The following is a 20,739-nucleotide window of genomic DNA, read 5'->3' as shown; positions in this document are numbered from 1 at the left end:
TTTGCCCCCACTTTGGGTATGGGAGGGGGAGGTCCTCAAAAAACTAGACCAAGATCCCAATGGGAGTAAAGTCATCAAATGGTACAGGTACATCTTCGTAGTATAGAATGGCAGCGAGGAGAGTGCTAAAGAAATGATCAGGGAACTGAACAACAACAACTTTAATCTCACCCTCACATACAACATCAGCACCAGTCAAATTGAATTCCTTGATGTGGTAGTGGAGATTTCTGAAAATAGAAAAAAACACCAAACTCCATAGGAAATCCACGGCAGGAAACAGTTTGCTTCACGCTCTCAGTAGCCATCCAGAAACACTGGAATGGAGCATTCCATTTGGAGAACTACTGAGAGCGAAAAGAAACTGCAGCACCCAGTAAAGTTTTTTTGCAGCACAAGAAACCATGATAAAAAGATTCATATAAAGAGGGTATCTGAACTGGGTCCTACAGAGAGCCAGAGACAGGGGGCCAGATGTAGGAAGGCCATTACCAGTCGGTAACGGCTGAAATCAGCCGTTACCGACCGGTAATAAACTTTTCCTATGTAGGGGGCAAATATACCGATTCGGTAAATACCGAATCGGTATTTACCGATTCGGTATTTACCGAATCATGATTTACCGATTCAATATTTACCGAATCGGTAAATGTAATGTAGGAAGCACTTTGAAGAGTGCTTCTGTGCTTACATGATTCGTTATTTACCACCAACTGTTAGTTGGTGGTAAATAACGAATACCTCTGTAAATGCAAATATGTGCATTTACACCTGTGCCATGTGACAGACATACATGCCCTTAGGGCATGTATGTGTGCCACATGTGCACACAAGCACTATTCAGGGGTGCAACAGGGTGTCAAGAAGACACCCTGCCTCCCTTGAAGCTTTCCCTATTTTACCGAATCGGTAATTACCAATTCGGTAATTGACATTCATTCCTATGGGCCTCCAGGTCCATAGGAAGGAATGGCAATTACCGAATCGTTAATTACCGATTCGGTAATTACTCAATCTTAACGATTCAGTAATTTTTACCAATTTTTTACTTACATAGGATTTACCAATTCTAAAATACAGAATCGGTAAAATTCGGTATTTTAGAATCTGTAAATCCATTTTACCTACATCTAACCCAAGATTGGGAAAGTTGAGAGAGACGCTACGTTGAGTGAGAAAATCACAGAGGAGGATAACACCACCAGAGTGACTCTAACTTACAACAAAGACTTGAAGGCCATATCTAAAACACTTACACGGAATTGGAACATTCTCAGCACTGATCTGGTGATAGACCATACCATACAGGAGAGACCCCGGATCACCTACAGGAAGGGGAGAAACCTTAAAGATTTCCTAGTTAAGGGGATATCACTAATAGGAGCTTAAATTCACAGCTTAACCTCCAAGGGTTCTTCCCCTGTGGCCACTGTAAAGCCTGTAGGAACAGTTCCATGAGAAAGAGCTACAGCACCACAACTGGAGAAAAAAACATAAAACAATTCCTCACGTGTGGCATGATCTTTACCATCTATATTCTTGAGTGCTCATGTAAGATGAGATATGTATGCAGCACTACTCGGGCCACAAAAACACGGGTGTTGGAGCACATGAGGGCTATAACCAATAAAGACCCATATTACCCGATTGCCAGGCACTTTGCGAAGTTCCATCTCTCTAATAGCTCCCTTTTGATGTTTTTTGCCATTGAACAGATCGAATACACACAGAGAGGGGGTAATAGAATCTAACACTTGCGCAAAGAAGAATCCTGGCACATAATCAACCTCAAAACAAAGAGCCAGAAGGGCTCAACCAGGATGAGTAGATGAGCTTACATCTCCACGAATAATGACTGTACATGCTTGAGACTTTACCATCTTTTTTGATATGACAATTACCTATGCAACTATACACTTGTGTAATTATCACTTTGTTTTGAAATGTTTTTAATCCTTGATTGAGACTGCTAATGGATTTTAATATGTATGTTTTTTTCCTTCTTTTTACAGGAGAAAAGGAAGGGGCAGACATTGAAGGACGACCTCTCCTCTCACAACCCCTACCCTTTTCTTCTTTGCAATGGTGGAGGGCCTGACCGCACAGATAAAAGACTTCATACAAATATTTTTTAAATCTGTTTATTTGTTTTCTCAAACATATATTTCACTTTATTTCCTTGTTGGATGTTTGTGTAGCTCTGATCTATGGGGAAGTGAACACATATACATAGCATGATGGGGAGGCTTGCCAGCGATTCTAAAAATAGGCACTAATCCGAATGAATTTTGTGTATCACACACAGTGGAGGGATATATGACTTTACTTAACAATTTTTGCCTACTGGCACCGGGCCAATTGGAACCAATCACATGTTTTAATATCCCACATATCTGTAAAGTAGGCACTAGTCCTAATGAAATGTATGCACCACGCACTGTGCTCAATATTGTAGAGACCATGACACTGTTCTTATTATCTCCTTGTACATTCCCTGATACCTGCAGCATACACCTAACAAGATGGCGCCTGTATTTAATTGTAAAATTCATTCATTGTTTGCCTGGTTTTAGCCTTCGCCTTTGTGATTGACTTTGATATTTAATTGTCAATATTACATATATTGTGACTACTACATGAGAAGGAGGGAGTATGATGCAATACACCACCTTAATTCTCTATAGGCTACACACTACAAAGTGGATGCCATTTGGCTATATCTAAGTTTACCTTATATTGGTCCTACGTTTGTTTCTAATTTGCCTATGTAATGACTTTACTTTCCCTGGTTTCATTGTGTGACTATGCTCGCTGGGCAAAACACGTAACCTGAAATAAATTGCCATCACTGGTGTATGCCTTATTTATCATATTATTCGATTTGTATTAAACTGTATATATATATATATATATATATATATTCACTGAAAAAACCATAGGTTTAACACCAGTTATAGTTAGCTGGAAATTTTACTGACATAAAACCATTGAAATTCCCACGTTATAGTTAGTTGGACTCACTATAACTTGCACGTGTAATGCACTGATGACACCATCCAGTGAATGTGTGTCTTTCAGATAAATAAATATGTTTTATATATGTATGTTAAGGTCGATGGAAGAATATTTGTTTAAATTATTGTCTTAATGGATGTTTTTTTAAAAAAAAATAATTGGATATCTGCCTTATTAAGTGTATCTTAGTGAATACATATATTAGCGAGTGAAAGTAGGTCAGTCTCTCTGTCATCAGTGATGTCATGAGTGATGTCACTGACCATGTCATGAGTGATGTAATATGTGATGTCATCAGCAGTGCATTACACGTGCAAGTTATAGTGAGTCCAACTAACTATGACGTGGGAATTTCAATGGTTTTATGTCAGTAAAATTTCCAGCTAACTATAACTGGTGTTAAACCTATGGTTTTTTCAGTGAATTTGATAGGTTTTTTAAATGCTAATTCCTAACTATAACTGGTGTGAAACCTATGGTTTTTTCAGTGAATTTCATAGGTTTTTTAAATGCTAATTCCTTTCTATATCGAGTTTCTAACCTTTTTTTTTTTTTTTTACAATTTGCTGTTTTTTTTTAAGTATTCATTTTTTTAATATATTTTTTTTCTTTTGCGCTCTGGGTGCGCGCTCCGGGAAGCTTTCAGCTAAGCTCTCCGGTAAGCTTTCCGGTGAGCTCACCTGAAAGCGCACCCAGAGCGCTACTGTCGTTCGTGAAAAAAAATATGAATGAAAAGTTAATAATAATGCAAAACATTTCGTTCCATACAAATAAAATCCGTTTTTTTTTATAAGGAAAATGATTATGTATTTCCGTAAAAGTTTGATGACGTCACTTTGGCGCGCAACGTAAGTGCCCTCGAAGCGCCTACGATCGCGCCGCGTAAACGCACCCGGAAGCGCCCAAGATCGCGCCACGTTTGCGCCCCGGAAGCGCCTACGATCGCGCCGCGTAAACGCACCCGGAAGTGCTCCGGAGCGCGCTGCGTAAGCGCGTCGGGTCATGTGACCCTAAAATAACACTTTTCATTGGTTGCTAACAATTTTTTTTACAAAGAATGAAATCCCCACCCATTTCCTTCACTATTGCTTTGTACTTGGAGAGAGCAAGAGCTGTTCTGTTTACTATCTTCATCTCCTACTTTCCTGATATACAGCAATGGCTGCAAGAGAGTCATCCAGCAGTGATTCAGAGGCATTTGTAGATGAGGACCCTCCTAGGCAGAAGAAAAAAATCCATTTCATCTGGAAATTTTATAACATCCCTGAAGGAGAAAAAAAAGTCAACGCTCCAAAAGTAACCTGCAAAATATGTGGTAGTACTTTATCCAGAGGCAATCCTCTGAAAAAATATAGTTTTGGAAATGCCAATTTAATCAGGCATGTCAAAAGAAGACACCCAAACAACTTTGCGAGGGAGAGTGTCAGAGACCTGGCACGGAAATTACCCACAGATGGCGGCAGCACCTCCACTGGTGGAGCAACACCTTCGGGACCATCCCGTAGAAGAATGGTCCCTAACATACAGCCAGAGTTTGCAGGCATCAAATTTCTGTGCACGGAGTGTGACGAACTGCTCTGCTATGGGGAGCAAAGTGTTGAACTCATTGCCCAAAAGAAACAGCAACACCGCTGCCCTGACAGTCCCTAAATTTTCACATTTTTTTGCTCCTGTTGAGCCGTTTTGGAATCCCTGTTTTTTGTTTTTCCCTTGACAAAAGTCCCAAAAAATTATAAAATTGTTTTAAAAAGCCAAAAAAAGTTCAAAAAGTTCAAAAAACACAAACAAAATATAAAACAACAAAAAGAAGAAAAAAAAAAGTTCTTTTTAGAACTACCTCCAATTTCTAAATAAAGGCTTTTTTTTTTTATAAACTGTCATCTTTTTCCCTCATTTTACGCTCCCCGGTGCGCTACCTGGTGCGCGTACCGGGCGCTTCCCCCGCGCAAAACGAAAAAAAAAAAAAAATATTTTAAATGCCCCGCGGGGCCCTTTTATAGCCCCCACATCAAACCTAGGGGGTCAAGGGGGGGGTCTACCCTGCCCCCTTATGGTGATTTCCCCCTTTGTTTTGGCCACCTCTCGTGTCTCGATCCTACCGAGACACAAGATGGTGGCCGCTCCGGACTGTTTAGAATGTTTACAGACAACTGAGAGCCAATCAGCTTTCTGCGCGCAAGTCGCGTGTCGCGCCGGGAGCGCACTCCGGTGCGCGCACCGGAGAGCGCCTATAGATATATATATTTTTTGGAACCTAAATTACTCAAAATCCACTGCAGCACATATCTTGAGACATAGCAAAGGCACATCGGGCTACCAGTCCCTACAATTTTGCCAAATTTGGTGGAAATCCATTCAGCCATTCGGGCTAAAAGTGAAATCGACCGCCCTATGGAAATTAACATGGGGAAAACGCGTTTTGGGACCCCCCTTTTATCTCGGCCCCCGCTTGACGTATCCCCCCCAAACTTTCAAGAAAGAACCGCATCTCGACGAGGCCATTGTCAGGAAATTTTCAGGCAGATTCGTCAACCGGTGCCAAAGTTATTCCAAATAGAATTTTGAGATTTAACATTGAAAAAAATCCTAACTATAACTACCTACTGGCGACCGCCAGTAGGTAATATATATATATATATATATATATATATGTATATATATATATACATATATACATATATACATATATGTATATATATATATATATATATATATATATATTCACTGAAAAAACCATAGGTTATAGACCATATATAGTTAGGGATTAGCATTTAAAAAACCTTATTTTATTTGCACAAAACCATTGAAATTCCATATATAGTTAGTTGCACTAACTATATATCGCGGACCCGCAATCCACTGCTAATGATGTCACATATTACATCATTCATGACATGGTCAGTGACATCACTGATGACATCACTGATGACATCTCAAATGACATCACTGATGACATCACTGATGACATCTCAAATGACATCACTGATGACATCACTGACATCTCATTTGACATTACTGATTACATCACTGATGATATCATTTATGTGATAATACATCTTCAGACTCTAATATAACCTTTGATACACTCAGTGTAAACAGGCACTCACAGACTGTCACACATCCATGGAGTTACTCACACACCTATTCAGTCATGCAAAGAATCAATCACATCTCCATTTCCTTAACTATACAGTTATACACACCTTACTTATTCAAACATATACTAACACATATTTACTCTCTTATACAATCCTTGATACAAGTTCACAATGATTCATACAGCCACTCTCACATTCACTGACTCTTATGTTCAGTTATTTATATATGTCAACTCTCACATGGAGTGTGCTTTACATATGTACTTACTTTGACATGTAGAACTGAGATATCCATTCACTCACCAATATACTCATGCACACAGTCAACTGTCCATACAGCTGTTTCTACATGCACTTTTGAACCCATACACCTAGGGAATCAACCGCTCACACATCTATGCACAGAGTTATACACCTCCCAGCCACCCACACACACACTCAGTCTCCCATACAAATACTTGGGCAACCATTCAATAACCCATATAGTTACTGATATAGCTACTGATTTAAACATGCAGCAGTTTACAGAAGAACATAAATATTGATTGCCAAATTAAGACACTTTAATCACTAACCCATGCACTCAGTGAGACACATTTAATCATTCTCTCATACAGTCAGTCATGCACCTACTAAATCCTTCATCCAGACACTTATACATCCACTCATTCTTCAATATGTAAGACATATTTTAACTTTACAGAAACATACAGTCACTGGGTGTTGTCATCAGTGATGTCATCAGTGATGTCATTTGAGATGTCATCAGTGATGTCATCAGTGATGTCACTGACCATGTCATGAATGATGTAATATGTGACATCATTAGCAGTGGATTGCGGGTCCGCGATATATAGTTAGTGCAACTAACTATATATGGAATTTCAATGGTTTTGTGCAAATAAAATAAGGTTTTTTAAATGCTAATCCCTAACTATATATGGTCAATAACCTATGGTTTTTTCAGTGAATTTTCAAGGTTTTGTAAATGCAAATTCCTAACTATATATGGTCTATAACCTATGGTTTTTTCTGTGAATTTCATTGGTTTTTTAAAAGCTAATATCTATAGCTGTAAAATATATTCTTTATTAAGTGACGTATCACGTAGCCCGTGAGACGCCTCATGATGCATCGCATAACCGTGACGTATCGTCTCTGCAGCGCAAACCAAACCCAAAACGTAAGCGCGCCAGAACACGCTTAAAGATATATATATATTTTTTAACCTTAATTAGACAAAATCCACACGTGCACATATCACAAACGTTCAAAAAACACAATATGTCGGACTCCCGTTACGCTGCCGGTTAGCTGCCCGGTTAACGTACCAGGAAGCACCTTTACCGCGAAAATCGCAAATTTTTTTTTTTCACCCCCCAGGGAACTTTAATAGCCCCCTCATCAATCCTAGGGGTTCAGGAGGGGTCTGCCTTACCCCTTTCATTCATTTACACCTTTTTTTTTCCACCTCTTGTCTCTCGATCCCACAGAGAGACAAGATGGCGGCCGCTCCAGACTGTTTACAATGATAACAGCCAATCAGCTTCTCCTCAGACTCCCATTACACTGCCGATTAGCTTCCCGGTAGCTGCCCGGTTAGCTGCCCAGTTCGCGTACCAAGACGCGTCTCTACGGCGAAAAAATCGGATTTTTTTGTTTGTTTTTTTTTGGCCCCACGTGGTTTTATAATATCCCCCTCATAAATCCTAGGGGGTCAGAAGGGGTCTACCTTGCCCTCTTTCCTTCATTTCCCCCTTTGTTTTGGCCTCCTCTTGTCTCTCGATCCTACCGAGAGACAAGATGGCGGCCGCTCCGGACTGTTTACAATATTGACAGCCAATCAGCTACTCCTCAGACTCCCGTTACACTGCCGGTTAGCTTCCCGGTTAGCTGCCCGGTTAGCTGCCCGGTTCGCGTACCAAGACGCGTCTCTACGGCGAAAAAATCGGATTTTTTTTTTTGGGTTACACTGCCGGTTAGCTTCCCGGTTAGCTGCCCGGTTAGCTGCCCGGTTCGCGAACCAAGACGCGTCTCTACGGCGAAAAAATCGGATTTTTTTTTTTTTTTGGGTTACACTGACGGTTAGCTTCCCGGTTAGCTGCCCGGTTAGCTGCCCGGTTCGCGAACCAAGACGCGTCTCTACGGCGAAAAAATCGGATTTTTTTTTTTTTTTTTTGGGCCCGGCGTGGCTCTATAATATCCCCCTCATCAATCCCAGGGGGTCAGGAGGGGTCTACCTTGCCCCCTTTCCTTCATTTCCCCCTTTGTTTTGGCCTCCTCTTGTCTCTCGATCCTACCGAGAGACAAGATGGCGGCCGCACCGGACTGTTTAGAATGTTGACAGACACCGGAGAGCCAATCAGCTTCGCTTTGCAAAGTTCCGATACGCGAAAAGTTCGCGAACCGGAGCGCTGCCCGGAGCGCTGTTACAGATATATATCTTGATTTAAACGTTAATTTCTCAAAATCCACTGAAGCACATATATTAAGACCTAGCAAAGGCACATCGGGCTAACAGTCCCTACAATTTTGCCAAGTTTCGTGGAAATCCATTCAGCCGTTCGGGCTAAAAGTGAGTCCAACCGCCCTATGGAAATTAACATGGGAAAAACGCGTTTTGGGACCCCCCTTTTTTCTCGGCCCCCCCTTGACGAACCCCCCCCAAATTTTCAGGAGCTGCTCAGAAACAAAATGTGCCATTTTCCTGAAAATTTCAGCCAATTCCGTCCACAAACGCCAAAGTTATTAGACATAGAATTTTCAAAAGTCCCATAGGAAAAAAATCCTAACTATATATACCTACTGGCTATCGCCAGTAGGTAATATATATATATATATATATATATATATATATATATATATATATATATATATATATATATATATATATATATATATATGTATATATGTATATATGTATATATATATATATTCAATGAAAAAACCATAGGTTATAGTCCATATATAGTTAGGAATTTGCATTTGCAAAACCTTGAAAATTCTCTGAAAAAACCATTGGTTATAGACCATATATAGTTAGGGATTAGCATTTACAAAACCTTAATTTACTCGCACAAAACCATAGAAATTCCATATATAGTTAGAAGCGCTAACTATATATCGCGCACACGCAATCCACTGCTGATGATGTCACATATTACATCATTCATGACATGGTCAGTGACATCACTGATGACATCACTGATCACAACATCCAGTGACTGTATGTTTCTGTAAAGTTAAAATATGTCTTACATATTGAAGAATGAGTGGATGTATAAGTGTCTGGATGAAGGATTTAGTAGGTGCATGACTGACTGTATTAGTGAGTGATTAAATGTGTCTCACTGAGTGCATGGGTTAGTGACTAAACTGTCTTAATTTGTGCATCATTATGTCTGTTGTTCTGTAAACTGTTGCATGTGTTGATAAGTAGCTATATGAGTAACTATATGGGTTATTGGTTGGTTGCCCAAGTATTTGTATGGGAGACTGAGTGTGTGTGTGGGTGGCTGGGAGGTGTATGACTCTGTGCATAGATGTGTGAGCAGTTGATTCACTAGATGTATGGTTTCAAAAGTGCATGTGGAAACAGCTGTATGGGCGGTTGACTGTGTGCATGAGTGTATTGGTGAGTGAATGGATATCTCAGTGCTACATGTCAAAGTAAGTACATATGTAAAACACAGTACATGTGAGAGTTGACATATATAAATAACTGTGCATAAGAGCCAGTGAATGTGTGAGTGGCTGTATGGATCATTGTGAACTTGTATCAGGGATTGTATAAGAGAGTAAATATGTGTTAGTATATGTTTGAATAAGTAAAGTTTGTATAACTGTATAGTTGAGGAAATGGAGGTGTGATTGATTCTTTGCATGACTGACTAGGTGTGTGAGTAACTCCATGGATGAGTGACAGTCTGTGAGTGTCTGTTTACACTGATTGTATCTAAGGTTATATTAGAGTCTGAAGAGGTTCATCGTATTATCACATGAATGATATCATCAGTGATGTGATCAGTAATGTCAAATGAGATGTCATCAGTGATGTCATTTGAGATGTCATCAGTGATGTCATCAGTGATGTCATTTGAGATGTGATCAGTGATGTCATCAGTGATGTCACTGACCATGTCATGAATGATGTAATATGTGACATCATCAGCAGTGGATTGCGTGTGCGCGATATATAGTTAGCGCTTCTCACTATATATGGAATTTCTATGGTTTTGTGCGAGTAAATTAAGGTTTTGTAAATGCTAATCCCTAACTATATATGGTCTATAACCAATGGTTTTTTCAGTGAATTTTCAAGGTTTTGTAAATGCAAATTCCTAACTATATATGGACTATAACCTATGGTTTTTTCATTGAATTTCAATGGTTTTTTAAAAGCTAATATCTGTAGCTGTAAAATATATTCTTCTTTAAATCTTGAAATATATTTTTCATGTTCTTTAGACAATTTTTTTAAAACATTTTTTTTTGTTTCGCTCCCAGTCCGCGAACCGGTCAGCTTCCCGTTTGCTCAATTTAAAGCCGCGGCTTAGTACGCGAACCAGTAAACGTTCCTTTAGCGTAACTGTTACGTTTGCATGACGTTTTGCGTTATCGCATAATACGTCATTGGACGCGCCAAGTTAGCGGACCCGGAAGTGGACCGGAAAGCGGAGCAAAGCGCGAAACGTAAACACAGCAGGTCATGTGACTCGAAAATAACACTTTTCATTGGTTCATTTCACTTTTGGTTTCCTAATGATGTAATACTTGGTCATGTGATATAAAATTAACACTTTTCATTGGTTTAGAATTTTTCCTTCTCCCAAATGATGAAAACCCCTCCTTCTTTCCTCACTCTGACTTTCATCTTGGTGAGAGAAAGACCCTTTTTGATTCTTCAGCAATGGCTTCAATGGTTGCTTCAGCCAGTGTGCCCCCACCACCTCCTCCACCTCCTCATGGGAAGAAAGGACCACCTGCTTCACTAATTATAGAAGAGGAGGAAAATCAAGAAGAGGAGGAAGAGGAAGAAAATCAAGAGTTTTTGCCAGAGGAGCCCAGGAGATATAACAGGAAAGAAAATTATATCTGGCAATTTTTTAAATTTCCTGCTGACCAAAAAAAAGTTAATGCCAGATACGTATTTTGTCGTATTTGCGGCTATCGTCTTTCAAGGGGCACAGACAAAAAGTACAGCTATGGGAATCATACAATGCACAGGCACATGAGTCGGTGGCACCCTAACAATTACAGTAATGCCCAGCTTCGCGACCAACAACAAAATCCCCCAGAAATGGCAAGAAGATCTGTTGTTCAGGAGGTATCGGGACCGGAGGCGAGGGAGGTGATCCCGAACATCCAGATCAACATGGGAGAAGTGAAGCAAGTCTGTGTGTGGTGCAACCAGACACTTTGCTACCGCGAAAGTAGCATTACCCTTATAATGAGAGCCATCAACAATCATGTGTGCCCAAAACGCCCCAAAAAGTAAATTCTTCTTTTTTTTGTTGCTCCTGTTGAGCCGTCTTCGATGAATCATTTTTGTTTCCCCCCTCCCCCCAAAAAATAAAAAAAAATACAAAATGTTCAGAAAAAAACAAAAAAATATAAAAAATGTTCAGAAAACTAATAAAAAAAATTTAAAACAACAAAAACAAAAAAAAACAGTTCTTTTCAGAACTACCTCCCCATTATTAAAAAAAATTGGTAGAATTCTTTGAACTCTGCCAAGCTCTATTTCTATTAGTTCGCTCCCAGTTCGCACTCCGGTACGCGAACTTTGAGCGTACCAAAAAATTTTTTTTTTAAAAAAGGAATAGTAAGTATAAGGAAAGGAAACAGACAGTTATGTTACAAAAAAGACAGCTATAGGGAGTAAAGAAAAGATACTGTTACCCGCAATTCACTTCTGATCATGTCATATATTACATAATTTTTGACATGGTCAGTGAGATCATCAGCAGTGGATTGCGAGTAACAGTTTTTTCTGTTTACTTCCTATAGTTGTCTTTCTTGTAACATAAATGTCTTTTCCTATCCTTATACTTACTGTTCTTGTTTTAAAAATTTTTGGAGATCATTCAGAAACAGTAACATTAATAGAGACAGAATTAGTGAATAATAATGAAGAAGTATGAGAAGAGAGGGACTGAGAAAAATACTGGAAGGAGTAGAAAAATTAAGTAATAGAGAAAGGAAGGAGAGAAGTAGCAAACACAGGAAAGTAAAGATTAAAGAAATGAAGCAGTAGAACTAATAGATGTTAAATGTGATAGATTAAATGAATGATTGAGGGTGACGATAAGGTGTGTCCTCTCTAAAAGTTTGTTTAAGGTGAACCGTACTCTGGGTTGCATATCAAATTTATGCTTGTTGAAGAATACAGACGAGATAATAGATGTGAAGACCTACCATTGCAGTAAAACATGCCCACTTATTACATCAATCATAACATAGTCAGTGACATCATCAGCAGTGGAATGCAGGTTAAAGTAGAAAACATTTACCTTATAATTCATGTTAACTTTTCAAGCAAATTTTTCATACATTCAATCTGTAAAAGAGAGAACAAACATTTCCAAAAATATTAAAACATGTATTTAAAAATTAGAAAAAAGAAGGGAAAAGGTTCAAGAAGAAACAGTTTTTAAACAACTTTGACACTTACAGAAACCTCTACTTCTCTACGACCCCTACACAATCCTAAAGATATTTATTTTAAAAAAACAGTATCTTCATGCTGATGAAATGAGGCCTATTTTGAAACATGATGCTTCTTTTGCATTGCTTATGTCTCACAATAGTGATGCAATAACAGCGCAAAAAAGATGTAAAGCCATCATAAAATTGTGTCAAACATTTTAAATGATTGTTTTAGGATGCAAATAAGATGTGTGCTTTCAAGAGCTTTCTTTGAGGTGAGGCCTATTTCTTTTTTTTAAAAAAAAAACAGTACCTAGAAGTACAGCACTGTAAGCATTAAAATTGACACTTACAGAAGACTCAGCTTCTCCATATCTACCTCACATTTCTAAATATATATCATAATTTCAAAAAGCATAACATTAATTATACATGTTAAATGGTTTATTTTTGCTGTTCTCAGAATGTATCAAATTTCACTTAAATCAGTGACTTGAAGGTATTCATCATGTAACAGCGGGGAAAAAAAAACACAATCAAAATGACTGTGTTTAAAAAACCCATACAAACTAAGAAAACTGATTTCAAAACTCCTTAAAATTAACTTACTTTCAATGACGTCGAAGGATGTCCTATAAACAGCATCCACTCTGTTGTGCTATAAATATTTTCAGCCCGCCACTTTCTGAAAGAAAACCTCCATCGATACGAAAAATATGTTACATAGAAAAAAAGACTTCTCTCATTCTATCACATGTTTCCACTAGGCCAAATCATGTTGCCGCGATTTGCAAGTCTTGTAATTCTTCCAATCAAATCCCGACATTTTCTATTTTCGCAACTTTCAAAAAGAAAACATTTGAGATTATTTTCACAATCCTGGACTACTAATATCTTACTCTTCTTTGTCACTCATGTTCTCCTTTTCCTATGACACTGATACTGCTTACTATGAAGCAGACTTACTTGCATCAGGTTTATATAGTTGGATTTTTAATCTAGACAGCATTGCAGACTTACATTCCCTCTACTTAAAATTTTGGTTTTAAAAACACCAGATAAGAATTTTTAAGGTCAAACGGCAATTTTTTTTTGAAAGTTACAATGGAATCATTGCAGAATGACCAGCCGTTTCGAGACTTTAAGTAAGCTGTATAATGTCCTGATGTTGGTGATAGACCATCGTGATAGATAATTGCTACAATTACAAAAGTCCTCCCTGATATTGACAGCTGAGAAGCCACAAAATTTTTTATTAAAGTTGACAATTTTGAACCATCAGGCCTACATCGTTGGATCATTAAAATGACATACTGGCCATATCTACGTATAAATAATGTTGACATCATATCACATTTACATTGGGTACACTCCATGTTGTGATCCGCTGCATTTACTAGCTTATTAAAGGACACTGATTTACTGTCTGGCAAAGTTAAATATATAAATCTTTCTGAGTCTACACTAGTAGTACTTGATACCATACAGTTCTCGCAGTCATGCTGCCATTGATAAGAAAGCCCAAACAGGTGATCTACATCTACACCCTCATCTTGCAATACATCAAGCATATACATTAAAAACTCCTGACAATATTGCTGATTATTTTCAGAGAAGTCTGTTTGACCTGAACATTCATCTAACAGATAACGAACTTCAGACACACTTTCTACTTTTGTTCGATCAGTGCTACATTTCTCGAAAACAGAATTCAACAAACAGCATAAAATTTGTTCTGAATTCAACAGAATCTGTTCTTTTAAACTCTCTAGTGAAAAGAGAACATTAACCACTACATTTGCATAGCAGTTGACACCAGAACTGTTTTCAAATTGAAAACTGACAACATCTTCAACAGAATCCACTTTCTTTCTGCTAACAATTTTCGGTTCATTGACTTTTAGTCTTTTTGCAACAACCTCCCTACTATTACTGATATTTCTACGTTTCCGGCCTACCACACGTTTCTCAAACAAAGGATATTGAGGCAAATGTGGCGCATACTCTCTTCTTAACCTATTGTATTCCTTAACACAATCTAGATCCGCACAAATGTTTGTGACATCACAGTCAATCAAGTACAATCCCGATAAAGTTCTAACTCGTGACAATGCCACATATGCCATACCCTCCTTGAACACAGAACTGCCAATATTCACCAATGCACTGTCTACACTTAAACCTTGCGATTTATGGATTGTCACCGCATATGCCAAGCAAACAGGAAACTGTTTACGGCGAACATATAAGTCTTTAACAAGCAAAAACCTAGCAGAACAACGACCAATTAGCTGTACTTCCTCAATGCCATCAAATTTAATTCTTAAAAATTCTATTCCATCTCTATTTCTGTATTTCTCAAAATCAACAACATTACCCATTGATCCATTCACCAGACCTCTTTCTACATGTAAATTCCTTCTCAAAATGATTCGGCAATTTAAACACACATTCAAAGTCTTTTCAAAACCCGCTGTTTCAGATATAGTCTTCTCTAATGAATCCAATTTTGATTTCAAATTGTCTGACAAAATAATTGTTGATCCCATGTGCTCTATTTTGTCGATAGCTTCAAGTTTCACAATCTCTTGCTTTTCTAAATTCAACATTTTGTTGTTGAAGATGGCACATTCTGCAAGAGTTGGCATCAAACATATCCCGGATTTCTTCTCAGTAATTTTCTGAAAAATATTCTCAGGCACAATCTCTTGTTTGGGATATAAATTTGACAGTAATCGTGCATTTAAAGCTTCTTTCCCATGTTCGGTCACTTTTCCAATTCTAATATCTTGTAGAATATTCTTGTAATCTTCATCCTTTGCCTGACGCATATTTTCATGCAGTTCAGCATAATTGAAGTTTAACCATATATTGACGTTGCCAATGCTCCCTAGGCACTTCCTGGTATCTTCATGCGTGAGTATTTTGAACACAGGTTGACCTTTTACTGGTGTCAGCTGCAGAAGATCTCCAAAAACAATGATGTGTTTGCCACCAAATAACACATCATATTCAGTTTTAAGTACTTCTTGCATTCTCAAATGCACAAAGGCAAGCATGACATTGGAAACCATGCTTACTTCGTCAATGATAAGTAGTTTCATTTTCCTCAAGACTCTTGAAACTTCACAGCAAGCATCCCCAGATAACTTGTGGTATTGTAATTTGTTGTCATGCTCCACCGGCAGCATCAGTAGACGATGCAAAGTAATACCTTTAATGTTATGTGCTGCCAGTCCAGTAGGAGCGGTGACAACACAAGACAGCGATGACTCAGTCCTTTCCTGCAAATAACAAGAAATTGCTTTAATGAGGAAACTTTTTCCAGTTCCCGCTTCTCCACTCACGTACAGTCGGACAGGCTTCAACGATGTACATGAGCACTCTTTCTTCTCATGACTTAATCCGTGCTCAATTTCCTTGGTAACTTCATCATATATTTTCCTCTGCTCAACGTTGAGTTGTTTTTCCAAGTCTTCTAAGTTAACTGAATCCTCCTGAGCATGTGCCATGGCTCTTTCCACTTCATTCATAGCAGTGGCAGCTTCATTTTCGATAATAGGTCCTCCAAGTGGATCTTGACTCAATGAAACAGAACTCTGACTGTCCTGAGAACTGTCTCTGGCAATCTCGGCTGCAATCGTTGCTTCCTGCTCAATTTCCAAAGTTAGCATTTCTTGATATTTAGGAAAAGCAGGACATTCTATGGACTCCTTGGCTGCATTGAAAGAGTCTTCGTAACAAAGGAAATCTCCAAGCAGTTCCTCTTCTGCACGCCAAGGCTTGAAAAGTTGCAAAAGTGCTAAATAGAAAAACTCCTTTTTTTCTGGAGATTCACCACTCAATTTTCGATGGTTTACTAATTGGCATTTTCTTTGCTTGACCAGGCATCCCTCACTTCCAATTACAGCATACACTCCTTTCTCAATATCTTCTTTGATGTTCCTCTTGAATATATAATTTTGGAGAACCTCATATAGACAAACATTCTCAAGGTGACTGCTTCGATTTGGATAATATGTATCCAACATGTTGGTCTTCAAAATGTCGGTACTGTTTGGTTCCTTTTCTGCCAAATACTCAATTTCCCGGACAGGTTTTAGAACTCGATTTCGCGTTGCAGCAAGACCAAGACTCGCCCAAACGATACTCCTGGATTTGGCATAGAGACTTGCTGAAGACAATCGATCAGAACATTCGTAAGCTCCGATTTCTCGATGCGACAACATCTTCAGACTGAAACTGTACAACTTCTTGCTGAGGCTCTTTTCATGGGAAATGTCCTCCCACATATCCTTCAGTTCTGTCTTTTCTTTTTTGGTGATGTAAGATGTCACATACCGAGCCACAGCCATACAGTTGTCAGCCACAAACTGTATATCCATGTTAGCATTCCACATGGACAAAATCACTGGGTTGTAGTCATTGATGTACTTGGACTCTTCGTTCCTTTTCAAATTGTATGTATTCTTGGGTGATTTCCTCGTCACATTATGTCGCAGCGAAGACATCAAACTGTTCACTCTTCCTTTAGAAATCACCGGTCGTGGAAAGTTGAAACGACATTTGGTGTAGAACTTGTCCTTGTTTCTGAATTTACGACGACAATACTTTCCACAACGATGGCTTTGGAAACGTAGAACTTGTTCTCTTAGGCTTTTCTTCTCCATTGCGTTTGGAACAGTACACGTAGAATACTGTTCTATGAAATTCATCACTAAGTCATCCGGATCTGTTCCAAATTTAGGTGCATCCTTGATCCACAACAACATATGTATATGAGGGGCACCTCTTGCTTGGTACTCCTTTCTCCAGAAGAAATCCAACACCTCTCCAAGAGGTGGATTCTTCTTATTTGTGATGAAAGACATCATAGCTTCAAATCTATGATTGAAGTACCTGCATACATTCACTGGATCCAAAGAACACAGTTCTCCAGGTGTCTTGAATTCAATGTTTTCAATATTTCCATTTGCCTCTCGTAGAAATTCAAGTAAGTCTTCCCAGCCATACTCAGCACAGCTCAGAGTGAGGAACCATGTCGGAGTTCCTAAGTTCCTCAGCATACATTTTAAATCACCATGACGACGGTACCAGTACTCATTAGTACCACGCTGACACGCCATGAGATTAATTAAGTGAGAATCCAAAATACTGTCTTGGACATTGATTTTATGCATAAAATCACTTGCCGAGATGTTTCGCATCTGTATACCACTTTTTAAAATGTGGTTCACTGCATATGACAGTCCTGACAGATCGCTTTCAAACAGGAGATGAAACAAATAGGGAATGCATTGACGAAACCTAGGATCTTCTGCATACAATCGTAAAGTCCGGTATTCAGACGCAGGAATTTGATGAGGTCGCTCATCATATCTTCCTCCTTGACCTGTGGGAAATAGCTGTGGGAAACACCGAGCTTCCAAACTTTCCTCCCAAACACTAATGGGACTCCCTTTGGCTTGTTTCATTTGAAACAACTCAATAGCATTCCCCATGACTTCCTTGGAATGCAAAGGATGAACACTATAATGTTCATATATTTCTTCACTATTAGACACCGCTACTTTCTCAATTTGGCCAGCACACAAAACGCTATCCTCTTCATCACTTACTTCCTCTTCTGCTACATATACATTCTTATAGTACTTATTATTTTTCTTCAAATACAAAGTTGCATTTTTCACTTTCTTAACATCCACTAAATCTTGCCATATTTTCTTATTCTTTGTCGGAACCCCATTAACCAAGATAACCAGAGGTTCCTCTTCCACTTTCTCAACTCCAATTGTGTTAATGTTTTTGTTTAAATCTAGAGGCAAATAAACAACTCTTCCCTTTAATCCTCTCTGTAAATCTGTTGGAGGCAACTTCCCTGTCTTTGGCTCCATTCTTACAATAGCCTGAAAGGGATGGATACTTTGAATCAAAATAGATTCATAAGTATTTAAATCCTTCAATTCTGAAGGAATCTCAACCAATTCCAGATTATTATGAACTGCCCTAGCAGGCATCTGGTTTTGATTTAATTTATTACAACAATAAGTACACACACGTTGGTCCACTCCCAAATCAAAACAATTTTCTACCATCAAGTATGTGGCAAAATCCTTCCATTCACTATTATTTTCCCTTTCAGTTTTTGCATATAAATCCACTAACTTAGTCTGATTCTTATAATAAGTGCGTCGACAACATACACACGTGAAATTAGGCCTCTCACTTGATTTCATCTGAAACGTGGCAATTTCCTTCTGAAAATTATCTGAACTAGAAACCTGTATATTATCTTCAACATAACCCTCTACTTCTGGGTCAATTTGAACATTCTCATCTCTACTACCAAAGTAACAAAACTCAATTTCTTCACAAATATTCTTCACATCTATTTCAGAACCATGCAAAAGAGCAGCACATAATTGTTTAAGCATAATTGCTGGACTCTTAGCATAATACAACATTCTCACTAATTTTCTCACTTTATTATGATGCACTGCTAGCATCCTGAAATGATGAAAAACACTCTGGCATACTCTCCTGGAAAGACAAGCCAGTGAATGACCACGCAAACCTGTCATTTGTCTCACTCTGCAAGGATCTAAATCTTGCAACAACTTTATTTTCTGCTTCAAACTTTTCTTATTAAATGTCCGTATAAAATCACAAAGCAAATTGATGGAAACCTGTCGCACACTGCAAATAGAACTACACTTCCAAATGTACACAGGACCCTTAGGACGTCTTCCTAAAACCTCATCACTTAGCGCCTCTTCTGTCTCTGTTGTCACAAGTTGTTCTTTTTCAACTGGACAACCATCCTTCACTTCATAAGCTCGACCACTGGTGTCAACTGCAAACACCAAATCATTATCCTGAAAATAACTCTCCTCATTAAAAAATGCCTCACAACTTGAACTATGCATCCATTCTCCGGAAAAAACTTCACAAAAGTTAGTACGATTTACTACTCTCTTCCATCTACTTTTTGTTTTGAAATCAGAAATTACCTTGCTTAGTTTCCTAATTCTATTGATTACCAAAATAAATAACTTTCGCTTAATTTCAAAAGCATGATCAATAATTTTCTCTACATTTTTCTTCTTCTTATAAAATGCCGCTTTCTGTTGGCCTTTTTTTTTAATATTTTTCAATAAATTAACTATTATTCTGTTACGGAACATTCGATTTCGAATGTCCCTAAACTGTTGTTTCCTTCTACTATCATGCACAGAGTTATCTCTTCCTCTACCAGTAACATTTTTGATGGGTCTCTCCTTTCCATTTAAATTGCTTTTCTTTTTGTGGACTGAAACATTTTTTGGAGAAATACTTTTTTTACTACAAATATTTCTTAAGAATGATTTCGTGCTCTTACCCGGACCTTTCTTGGTGTTTTGACAAGTATTTGGGGAAGAGGACTGCTGCAATAAAACATCATCCTGCTGTCTTTGACGTTTTCTAGCCTTTCTAATTCTATTTTTTGTAGGCATTTTCCAAACTATGAAAGAATCTGCAGTTGAATCTGTGGAAAAATATAATAAAAAATGTTATTAACCACTATTACCAAACAGTAAATGAATAACAGTCATCTAAAACTTAATGCCCTACTAATTATTTAACATAGCAAATCTTTTGCACCAGCACTGCATCACAAAAATGACACTCAATGGTACAAAACAGGCATAGAACAATCATAAATCACTCCCTAATATTTTAAATGATTAATTCAGGATGACGATAAGATGTAGCCTATCTAAAGGTTTGTTTAGGCCCAGATCTTTGGACTGGGGTGAATGTGTGTCATTGATCCACATTCGGTCCATCACCTGTTTTGTTTATTTGAGGTGAGGCCAACACATGGTTGCAGATAAGATTTTCACTGAAAAAAACCAAAGAGAAAATACATGTAAAGACCTACCAATGAAGTAAGTCATTATTTGAAAACCATTACATTTCTGGAAATATGCACTGCTAG

The sequence above is a fragment of the Lissotriton vulgaris genome, chromosome 10 (assembly GCF_964263255.1).
Source record: "Lissotriton vulgaris chromosome 10, aLisVul1.2, whole genome shotgun sequence".
NCBI classification, from domain to species: domain Eukaryota; kingdom Metazoa; phylum Chordata; class Amphibia; order Caudata; family Salamandridae; genus Lissotriton; species Lissotriton vulgaris.
Note: the sequence above shows the minus strand (reverse complement) of the source record.